At 42.7% G+C, this 11726-nt stretch overlaps 1 protein-coding gene across 2 annotated transcripts in view; it reads left to right on the top strand.

Annotated features, from left to right (window-relative positions):
• The window catches only part of CNOT6L (CCR4-NOT transcription complex subunit 6 like), an 85100-nt gene that overhangs the window by 27074 nt on the left and 46300 nt on the right, over window positions 1–11726 (top strand). The window contains exon 1 of one of the 2 annotated variants that reach the window (XM_025206550.1): window positions 877–6280. The exons of the other annotated variant lie outside the window; for it this stretch is intronic. The gene's annotated coding sequence lies outside the window, so the exon portion shown is untranslated. Of the gene's footprint in view, window positions 1–876; window positions 6281–11726 lie in introns of those variants that run through there. 2 annotated transcript variants of the gene reach the window in all.

Raw genomic sequence — 11726 nt, 5'->3', positions numbered from 1 at the left:
GTCTGGGCTGGCTCCTGCGACATTCTGCGGTCCTAGCCACGCAGCCAGAAAGAATGTGCTGCCGGAGTGGTGGGTGCAGCAGTAGCAGGCAGGAAGGTAGGCAAGGAGCAAGCGAAGGGCGGTAGTGGCAGGTTTGGGGGGCGGGGGGAGGGCGTAGCAGCGGGCAGGAGTGCAATGCCAGGGCCGGTGGGGGCCCAGGGTGGGGTAGCAGAAGCGTGGAGCCCATGCTGGCAGGGGCCTTATGGAGCTCCGCCCTTCTCTTTGCCACAGCCCGGCCACATGCAGTCTTGGCGCTCGCCAGGACTGCACACTGCCAGGGGTCCCCACCTGCTGCAGGCCGTGAACACCCCAAGGTCTCACTGCCTGCTGATGATGTTGGTGGCAGGAGTTGTGCACAGTGAGGGAAAGGGGTGTGTGTTTGCACAGGGGGTCACACACACACTCTCCCACATCACCATATATACGCACCTACACCCCCTCACGCATCCCAGCCCCTCCCAAACCCCATACCCATCCACACACCCTCATACCTATCCACCACCCTACAAACCCCATGCCTCACATACCCGCACACTCTGTATCCACTCACCCATACCCTCCACACACCCCCAAAATACAAAAGTAAGATTTCATTTAAAGCTATTATGCAATCACCTCTATGTACACTATGCAAACACACAAATCAGGACAAAATATTAATGTATGTTGTAGTAGATGTTTGATTTTTAGACTATAATTTAGATTTTTTTTCCAGTTCCGAGGTAGTGCACCCCCTTGCCAAAAGGAGTACTTCTGGGGGCAAAGGGAGGGACTTCTGGTGGCAAAGGTCAGGGGTTAGGGGGCTGGACTTCTGGTTCCAAGTTGGCAACCAGGGGGTGGGGTACCTGTCAAGGGGCGGGGCTACCCTCATGGCCCTCAACAGCTTGCCAAAACTTGTTAAGCGGCCCTCCAGCTGAAGTAACGGCCTGCTGCTGTTCTAAACATTTTCCCATGAGAGGCAGTCTCTTTGCTGCAACTCTCCTGTCCTCCAAAACCCAAAATCTAGGTAGCTTAAACTTTAATATGGTTTGGTGGTGGTGTGCTGTAATGTGAAAAGACCTTGCTTACTGTGCCCGAAACTGCAAAACGATTTTCAGCATTTAAGTATCAGGTTTTGACTAGTCTAAACTAACCCACAGCTGAGTCTTTTTGGACAAGCTTTGGATCTTTTAAAGCTGTTTGAAATAAGGTCTCTCTTTTTTTTTAAGTGGCCTCTTTCCAGGCTGTTAATTATTGCTGCAAAGAACAGATTGTGGGAGATAAGCTGACTGTTATCTTCCTGTAGTATAGTGTATGTAAGCTGCAATGCTGCTGGGCTTTACTTATTTTATTAAAGTCTTGGCACTGTATCATGAAGAGTAAGATTGTTGTAGCCAAGGGAATAATCTCTCTTCTTTCACTTCCTCTAAATACAGACTTTCTTGGAGGGAGCAGTTTTATTGATCATTAGATTGGCGTTAAACATTTCTCCCTCTTTGAAGGTATTAAAAGCTCTATACAGATGTCTGCAGTGGTGTGCATATGTGTGAACTAGTCCTTTGGTCATGACTGTCATTGTATAGATCTTCATTTCAACACTGCATGCTCATGCTATCCAGCATAGAGGGGTCTTTTCAAGTATATTGAGGCAGTCATTCAGGACAGTGAAATGGAGGAATCGATCAAGTTAGATTAGCAACCTAATGAGCTATTATACATTGGCAGGTTGGTCAATAGTAGAGGCCCAGCAGTGTATTTGAGAAGAGGGCTTCCTTTGAAATCTACCCAGAGCCTTCCTGCAGAAGAAAGCTCTGTACTTTGGTTCTGCTACTTTCAATCTGGAGCTAGAATGACAGCACTTGCTGACTTACATTACAGCAATGGGCTGCCACTCTCTCTTTTCAACTTCAGGGGCCAAAAGAACCTTTTTGTGGTGATTACTGCTTGTCACATGATTATTTTGGCTGCTTCTGTGTTACTGTTGTCTGCTTTTCCTAGGTACTTCATGACTGCAGTTCTAAATTCTTAAAGCTAGTCTGATGTTTTTTGTACATCATCAGAAGGCCTCTAAGATAGATGGTTTGGGGTGGTGGGCTGTGGCAGCCAACTGGTCACTCCATTGGGCAGTCCAGGATACTTAAAGAAGACTACTACTTACACTGGCTCTCCCTTCTTATGTTTCTTATTGGATTTTTACAATCTGCTTGGTGGAACAATTTTTTCCTTACTCAGGAAATGCACACAAAGGAGAGATCTACTTTTCAGTGTCTCTCCTATGCATTTCTAGCATGAAACCCAGGGTATTTGAGTAGATATGGACTCCTTAACCTAGTAAGTGTTTGACTTAACTAGTAGATATAAAACTTAAATTTACAGCTTTGACATCCATATTTATCTCTGATTTCTTCTAGATGGGATGTAGTAGGGACTTGGGAGTATGAAAACAAACTTTTTTACTTAAAAATCTTCATGCAAGGAAACTAAATGTAAAAACCTGAACGTTAACTTTTACAATGGGAACTGGCATTTCCAGTAAACAATTGAATCCTTGTAAAACGTCTGATGGGGAGGGAAGGGGAGGGCAAAAAAGGGAAAAAGGAAATTAAAAAAAAAAAAGCAAGCTGGTTATTGTGCTACCTACCCTGATTCCCCTTCCTTCTCCCAATTGCCGCCTCACTGCCATTCATTGAAAGAGAGAGAATTGTGGTGTGCTAATTAGAGCAATAATTCATTTCTACTAGTTAAGTGCCCTTTGTTTCTAAAGCTAGTAGAACATAGGCAGGACCTCTGAGCTTGTGCAGCTTTTTAGGATGGGTTCTCTGGCAAGTTTTTGTGAGCTTTGTTGGAGTGATAGCATAAAGCCCTTTCAAATGCCAAAACCATAGAAGTTACTGTCAGCTGCAGAATCCCAGATACCCTGGTGATCACTGCACTTGGGTCTGTTCTATGTCAAGATAGACAACACTAGAAATAAGAGAGGAGTACAGACCCATGCAGAATGTGGCAGCTGAATATTGTACCATCCAGTTATGCTTTTTGCTTCTCTTGGATTATGGAAGTTTGATCATGCCAAAATTGGTGTTGTAACCTCAGAATGTGAGATCTGATCAGCTTGGTTTTGGAAAAAAAGCAAACCGTATGATAAAACCTTAAAGCAGCCTTGCTGTTCACTTCCTAAGTAGATACTTTTTCCATTTAGAAAACTAACATGGTGTTTGTAAAATTTATAAATAGCCACCCAAAATTTTGAAGCATCTTAATCTGATATGTGGACAAACAGGATTTTTCTCTTGAATTTGCTCTAGGAAGGGGCAGTTGTATACCATGTGCTTTGATTTTATTGTTCTACAGGGCGCTTCATCTGAGCAAGATGTGCTCGTATTTCATTTTATTGCTATTGTTAGTGGAAGTTGACGTATTGTAACTGATCAAATGAGATCAGGAGTCCCCTTGCACAGGTGGACAGTAGGTCACACCAAAAATCTGTGTTTTAATTTCTCAAAGAAGATTGAAGTGGGAAAGGAGACTTGCATACCTCTTTGTTTCTTCACTGGCTGCTTTGCCTAAGGAAAGTGTATTCTCCCTTCATATACTCTCTTTTTTTTTTAACTCTGGGATTTCATCTAACAGAAAATAATAGGAGTAACTATTCTGCAGTCCACAATGGTGGTTCATTTTAAGTTAAGCTTTTGGTGCTTGGTGAGTATCAATTCACTCACTCCTAAAGTCATCGAGGCATTGGGTTTACATCTGCCTGCCAGCAGGTGGAGCCTTGAGGACAGAGTTAATGTTCAAACTTGTTTATTGGTAATTGTTTCTCTGGTATGTCAGGAGGTAGAAAGTTTTCACCTGGTAGCACAGGTTTTCTTTTCAGCTGGGGGATGCTCCCATCAATGAGTAGTGTTTGGGGAGATAGAAGGTTGCTTAGATGTAGGGACCCTCTGTCTCCATTGGGATACCTGAGGGTATCATCACCATTTTGAAATCACGTGACATTTGTTTCATACATTAGTTCCTCTTTTCTTTTCCCATCCTTTCCCTCTGGAGGAAGGTTTAGCAGATGAAATCCAGGGAAGCAGAGATCTGGTCTTGCCTTTTCCTTCTTAGATTCAAGCCTACATGGCCAATTCTTCCTGCCCTCCCCTCCTATGTCCCTTTTATGAGGAATAGTCTCTTTTGGCAGTCTTCCACTATTCTTTAGCTTCTCTTTTCTAGTAAAGGTCCTGGTTGAAGTTTTTTTGAGGTATTTGTTGGAAACAGGGATAATCTTGCATTGGGAAACAAACTCTTGGGAAGCAGATGCAATTCAATATTGATAAGTGCAAAGTGATGCACATGGTGCAGAAATTAACTCAAAATATGCATACATAATGATCGGCTCTACAATAACTTACCACAGAAGGAGGAAATTTTGGAGTCTTTGTGGACAGTGCTAAAAACATCAGCACAGTGTTTAGTATGAAGCAAACGATGTTAGGAATTATTAAGAGAGGAATTGTAAACAAAACAAACTATCATTATGTCCCTCTATAAATCTGTGGTGCATCCACACCTTGAATAGTGTTGGTCCTTCACCTTGAAAAGGACATAGAAGACCTAGAAAAGATACTGAGAAAGGAAACACAGATGATTGGGGTATGGAGGGGCTTCCATATGAGAAGAGAGGATAAATTAGCTAGGACAGGGCTTTTCAACCTGTGGTCTGTGGGCCCCTGGGGGTCTGTGGGGTCCACGAAAGATGACTGTGATCAGTCAAAAGTATGTGAATACCCACACTTACAATTCGCAGGGCTCTGCATCTCCATTTGAATTTTTTTAGGCATCAGCAAATGAATAAAGGTTGAAAACCACTGGGCCCAGGACTCTGCAGCTTAGAAAAGAGGCACTTTTGGAGGGAGGAGGAGGGCAGCAGACATGACGGAGGCTTACAAATATTAAATGATGCAGAGAAAATAAATGGGGATTTATTTACTCTAAATAGTATAGCTAGGGAACATAAAATTAAACTGTCAGGTTTAAAATCAGCAAAAGAATTTTTTGTCACAACATGCAGCTAATTGGTGGAACTCTATTACCACAAGATGTTGTGGCGGCTGATGATTTAACTTGGTTCTAAAGGGGCTTAAGCTAATTAATGGAGGAAAAGTCATTCAATAGTCTTTGACAGTCATAGGTAGGGGTTCAGCCTCTTAATTGGAACTTCCTAACTTCTGAATGCTGGAAGCTACAATGGGAGAGGAGCAGGGGGTGGGTAATGGTTATCCCTGTTTACCCTCCTCAGCATCTGCTCTCTACTGCTATGTGGGTCAAGATACTGGGCTAAATGGACCTATTGTCTGACCCAGTAAACGGTAGTTCTTATGTAAGCTCAGAGGTGCTGCGGGTTCCTTGCTGTCTTGCCAGATGCAATTGCATGAGGATACATTTGATGCAGGTAGAATTCGTAAAGTTAACACTGTCATCTGGAAGCATTTCCTGGAAAAGGATGTACTGGAACTAAGAGCTCTCTTCTTATACCTAGGAAATTCTAAGTCCCAGGATCATCCCAGGAAAGGTAAAATATAAACTAACAAGAAATAACGACTATAAACAAAGTTAAGCAAGCAAGAAGTTGATGATCCTTTCCTAAGAACCTAACAGCCTAAACCTGTCCAGATGTTGTGCACAGAATGAGATGGTTTTGATTTAAAAAAAAAAAAAGAGGGAATTTGAAACCGCTCTTGGACTGGCATAGTTTTCCTTCATAAACTTGGGTATAGGAGCAGATAGTTGGAAACAATACCATCTTCGCTACGAAGTTCATTCACTGTTCATATTTGGAGGAGTGACATGGGGTAGTGCTCCCTGTCTAGATCTGAAAACAGCCCAGCATTGCTGCTCCTGCTGCTCAGAGCTTTGTGACAAGAAACCAGAGTCTCCTTACTGCTCTTTAGCCAGAAATGAAGATGGTAAGAATTGGATCAGTTTAATTCTACTGTTACTGATGCTCAGGTTTCTAAAAAAGCAAACAAGACCTGTAGGTATTTACTGGGAAGAAATCAAGAACAGAAGCTGAAAGAGGACTGGAGTGGCAGCCAGGAGGCTGAAGGGGAGGGATAAATTGACTAAAGTAGGCATTTTATAACAGCTGAGAGACTTGTTGATGGATACCTCTTTCTCTGAGAAGAGGGCTTCAAGTTGTGCTTTGAATCTGTGCCCCCCTCCTGTGTGTTCACCCCTGTGAACTAGGATGATGCAAAAGACAGAGACCATGAACACTTTGGTAAGAATCTTTTTTACTTTTCCAGCAAGTTGGGGAGGAAGGAGAGTGTTATGGGGGTTTTGTGAGTAGGTAAAGAGGAGAAATTTACCCAAATCAAATCTTTCTTATTGGCCTGTGATTCAGAACTAGTCTTCTGAATACTAGGTGTTGGGAATTTTCCCAGAGAAGATATTTGTGAGGGAGAGAGACATAAAATGTTTCTTTAAAATAAGAGGAACAGTTGAGTTTGTATAGGGGGTGGGGGGGAGGGTATTTTAGCAAATTCCAAAGTGGTTATAGTCTCATTTTGCCTTAAGATGAAGGTAGCCAGAAAGCTACTCAAACAATTGCCAGAAATAAGTTGATAATTTAAGTGCACAACAACTGCACCACATGGACTGGCAGCTCCCTGTGTGGATTTCTTACACTGTTGCACCACTTGGGTGCAACAGCCTCCATCCCACACCTTGTGTGCGGGAAGTCTCCACCTCTGCGCTCTCGCTACACCTGACTCTCTGTGGCCAGGGTGGGCAATTATTTGAGCTTGTGGGCCATATGGGTTGTTTTGGGGAGCTGTTGTGGGCCAGGTCAGCACCCGCTGCTCCCCCTTTCCCCCCTTCCACCCCTCCACCACAGCTTACCAAACCTTCCTATGTGGGATGGGGCCATGGTTGGGCAGGGAGCTAGCGCAGGTGGGTGGCAGCTTTAGCAGGGAGCCAGGGCCCCTACTGCCACTGCCACTTCCAGGCTGCCCTTCTACCCCAAAGAGGGGCTGGAGCTGCTGCCTGGCTTCAGTGGCTTGGGCACAGCGGTGGCAGCAGCAGTCGGACAGACATTGCTGCTGGGCATTAGGAAAAAGTGAGACCTGGCATGGCTGCTTCCCCCTCGCTGTTGCTAGGCCCTTGCTGTGGCCGCCTGGAACCTGCGCCACTGCCACTACCCTGCTGGGCTTGGGCCTGGGGTGGTCCAGAGGTGGTATTGGTAGTGGTGGTAACAGAGAGGAGAGCCCTGGCGCGGGATTTGTGCATCTGCACCAAGACGGGCCCAGCAGCAGTGGATGGGAGGCGGCTGCACCTGTCACCAGGTCCTGCTTTCGCCTGGCTGCTGTCACTGCTGATCATGGCCAGGGTGGGCAGGTCTGGAGTAGGTGCTGCAGGGGCCCTCACCCCTCATGGGACATGGGCTGGGGCCAGGGCTGTGCACTCAGCCCAGGGTTTGAGCAATGCTTGCATGGGTCCTGGGCAGCCTCCATGGGGTTGAGGCCAGCAGCAGGAGCTAGAAGGAGCCACCACCCCTGGGGATGCTGGGAAATGGTGTCCTACTGTGGAGCCACCCCAGTCCCACTGCATACCTGGGAGCAGCAGGACACACCACAGGCCGGATGGTGCCTCGGCCAGGCAGGGCAAAGAGACCTGCCATGGGCCAAATAATCCCTCCACAGGCTGTATTTTGCCCTTCTCTGCTTTGTGTGCAGTATCGCCTTATTCCCTGGGCCAGGAGCAGGAAGCGAAAGATGCTGGAGGCAGTGGGAATCTAGAGACCCTGGCTGCAGGGACTGGTGACCAGGTTGTCGGGGGTAGGATGTTGGCTGGGCATTAACCTTTTGCAGGCTGCATGCAGCCTATGGGTCACCAATGGATAGCCTTGTATTGAGTTAAAGGATCATTAAATAAAAATCATCTGACATCTGTATTATTCCCCTAGAAAGGCTTACAACTCTACTTAAGCCTTTAAGTAGACAAGTTGGTCACATTTGTCAAGTGACCAACTTGATGTTAATGATAAGAACCTAAACACTAGCTTCCTGTCTTATTTCTTACAATGATACTCTTCCTGTTCTGGATTATCTGCTCTCTTCAGCCTGCTCACAATTTATTGATTAGGAGAAGAGCAAATCTGGAGGCCCTGATAGTTAACAATCCATCTTCAGTTGCAAGATGGACTTTACAGGCTATTCTCTGGCAGGGGAATTACTTCAGAAAGAGGAGATGAGATGATAAAGTGATTTTTCCTTTTAACATGTGACTTAGCTTTGTTTCCTGGGATGTGCATTTTCCCCACAGAAGGGAATCTTCTCTTGCCTTTTGGTGTCTCCTACTTAGGGGCTGAGTTCTGCATAGCCAGACCCTCCTGCTCATCTCATGTGCCCTGTTTTGTTGGGGACCTCTGTCTGTGTTTGCTTAGAGTGGGCAGGCTCACCCACATCTTCCAGATGGCAGAGCATCTCCCCACTCTGCTCCAAAGAACCGTTATTTTATGATTTCTTTTGTCTTTGAGTAGGCAGCTAGAGACCATATCAACTGTTTCCTCTGACCTAAAGTTATACTACAGTTTTGCAACAGGAGGCCTTGTAATCTGCTCGATTTTATAAGACTAGTATTTTTTTTAAATACTTTGCCCATTCCTATGTTGATAGCTTTTTTTTATACAGATACCAACCATAATATATTTTTAGTCATGCACCTAGTATCATAGGGTGCCATTTTAGACAACTTTTTTTTTAAATAAATCATGTGTAGAGTTGAGGGCCATTATCCATCTGGAAAGTTTCAGGTATAGAAATTTGACTTATGCATAAACAAAGCTCTCTTAATACTTTTACTGTACTTGATATGTTCTTCTCTTGTGTAACTTACCAAGCAGGTGAATTGGTTTTGTTCAGAAAAGTAAGACTTCTACCTTACTGTAACCATGACTACTCTGTAAGTATACTGCTGGGTAGAGGAGAATACATTTTACATTAGGTTAAATTTTACTTGAGGTGGTACGTCTTTCTCCCCCTCCTCTATACATAATCATTTTTCACAAGCTGACCTTTTAAGCTGTTGAGCTTCTCAAAACTCTGTCATGATCATTAGATTATGCATGCCTGGCCCCTGATCTCCATTGCACTTTTTCTGGTGCAACACAGATGGACCATTGGTATGAATACATCCACTGCATTTCTCAGGTTTAAAAAAGAAAAATGAAACATTTTCATTTATGGAAAGTATTGCTTGGTGAAGTATAATTGTCTTCAAGTATTTGACTTGTAATTGGATAAACCTCTTGTCTTTAGTGTTTTTAGAGGGATGCATGCTGGTGCAAAGAATCTACAGCACTACATAGTAGGGCTGATGCTTCTGCATACATTGAACAGGAGCAAGACCTCTTCCCCCCCTTTGGAAGACTTCTTTTGAAAGAGGAATAAATCCAGAGACTGTCTGCAGTGGTACCTTAGAGGTTTAGTGTAAGGGTCCTGTTAAAGACTTGACAGGAGGTGGAAATAAATTATCCTTATGGCACTAAACTTCCAAAGTTCTCTTTAACATGAAAAACTTAAGCTTTGTTTGCCTTTTTTATGCCAGAGAAAGAGACATGGAGGTAATCCATATTAAAATCCTATCGTGTTCATGGAAGGTCTTTGTAGCAGCTAAGGAGAAATCTTGCAGTTTTAAGTTGCACTGAGAAATTGAGAGAAAAAGACAAAGGTAGTATAAAGGGAAGTTTTTGATAAGGTCTTCACATAGCCCTCTGCAAAGGCATCCAGAGTCTCTGAAATTTGCTGCTAGGTCCATGCCTTCTGATAAAGTTGCTGTTCCTAAAAGATAAATAATGCATTTTAAAACTGATCTCTAGTAGCATGCCTTGTGACTTTTGCAATTACCTTTTTTTAAAACTTCCTGTTAACAGTTGAATATCATATTGCTTGGGTGCAATAAACAGTCTTTTATATTTGTACTTTAACTTATAGGATAGGGAAGTTTCTCACAATGTAGATACTGTATTAGATAACAATAATGGAGACTGGAGGAAAAAAAAGAGGTCATCTTCTATTTCTTCATCTAAAGAATATGCATTTTGGCAGAAAGGGAAGGGGGCATGTGTGCACCCATGTGGTTTCTCCTCATCAACAAATATTTCCTAGAAAACAGATTCCAAGACAGTAATTGAAATAAAGCAATGGATGATGAAACTATGCAAGAATGTGCCACTGTTTTAAAAACCACAGCGTGATTCCTAACCTCTTGCAATCTGAACATCTGGGGCAGTGGCTTAATCTAAAAGGAAAAAAACAAACCCTTAAAGTTTTGAGATAACACAGTTTGGATGCAACATACCTAAGAGATGGCTTTGAATGTGTGTTTGTTTTTTTTTTTAACATTCATCTTAAAGTTGATAATAGCAACTCAAACTGTAGTATTCTTCTATTTCTTATAAAATCCATAGATAATTGTTCTTTGTCCTGGAAATTTTATCTAGGTATCTGTTCTGTATTCTGAATAAATTGAGACTGAAATGAAGGTTCTGGGATAATTTAACAATCAGGTGTGCAGAAATAATTTGGAAGTATGAATTTGTCACCCATGCCACAAAAGGGGGGTTATAGTATCTATCAATGACAGTGAAACTACACCTAGCAACTTCATATTGAGCTGTAAGTTAACAAAACTCTACCCTTCTGTCTGTTTTGTTGTATCCAAAGGTATGTGAAGGTTTTGGGGCTTCATTTATATTGGCATCCTAAAAATATATTAGTGGGCAGTTTTGCTGTGGCAGAAGTAAAGATGTCGTAAATATTGGCTCTTGAAACTAGCAAAGATCTGATAAACTTTCTTTGTGTGGGATTGTCCATGCAAGACTCTGGGTAGATATTGTTTCAGAGATAATTTATTCCCAAGCACATTTTTAACAGTTCTAGTTCTCCTTGTGTTGCAGATAATGTAAACTTATATAATGGCTTTGATTTCATCATTAGTAGCCAAAAAAGCGCAACGATTAGCTGCAGTACTGACAAGTAAAGCAGGCTAATTTGTGATTGGCACTTACTTTCAGATGGCCAGTATCTCTGGATCTGGTCCTTGTGATTTGAAGTGTTTAAAATCCGCTCTCATATTACATGTGTTCCAGCATATTTGCAGGACTATTTTTGGTATGTAATTCTGCTTCAAATTTCCACGCTAAAGCTGTTGTTTTGGTTGGTTCGTCTTTACTCATTCATTGAGAAATTGAGAGAACCATGGGCCCTCTTCTTGGTTTGTTTGTAATGGAGATTTTCTGAGAGGTATGTGTGTTGTTGTTCAACATATTTAGACTTATTGCAGGCATCTTGTTTCCGCTGCTGCTAACGTATCCTCCTATGGGATGTTGAAGGTGTCCTGTAGTGTTTGTTTAAATCGTTAATCCTGCAAAAGTGTTTTTTCTGAAGGTAGATGTTAAAAATTGGTCTTTGTTCTTTCTCTGTTTACTTGATGACTTGACATATTTGTCCTACCCCTGGTTAAACAGGGAAAAATATTAAAATGATGCCTTTGATTATTTAATCAGCTTTCCTTGTGGCCTTGAATTTCACACCAATTTTTCCACTAGTATATCCAAGTAACAAATTATTTACTTTCATAATCTGCTAGTCGGGTATGATATTTTACTTTAGTGTTTGTCTACTCTAACCCTATGAAAGGAAAAACAGTGTAATCATTGCTATGCT

This window comes from Alligator sinensis, unplaced genomic scaffold (assembly GCF_000455745.1).
Source record: "Alligator sinensis unplaced genomic scaffold, ASM45574v1 scaffold989_2, whole genome shotgun sequence".
Lineage (NCBI taxonomy): Eukaryota > Metazoa > Chordata > Crocodylia > Alligatoridae > Alligator > Alligator sinensis.
The sequence above is the reverse complement of the archived record's forward strand: the minus strand, read 5'-3'. Positions and strand labels throughout refer to the sequence as shown.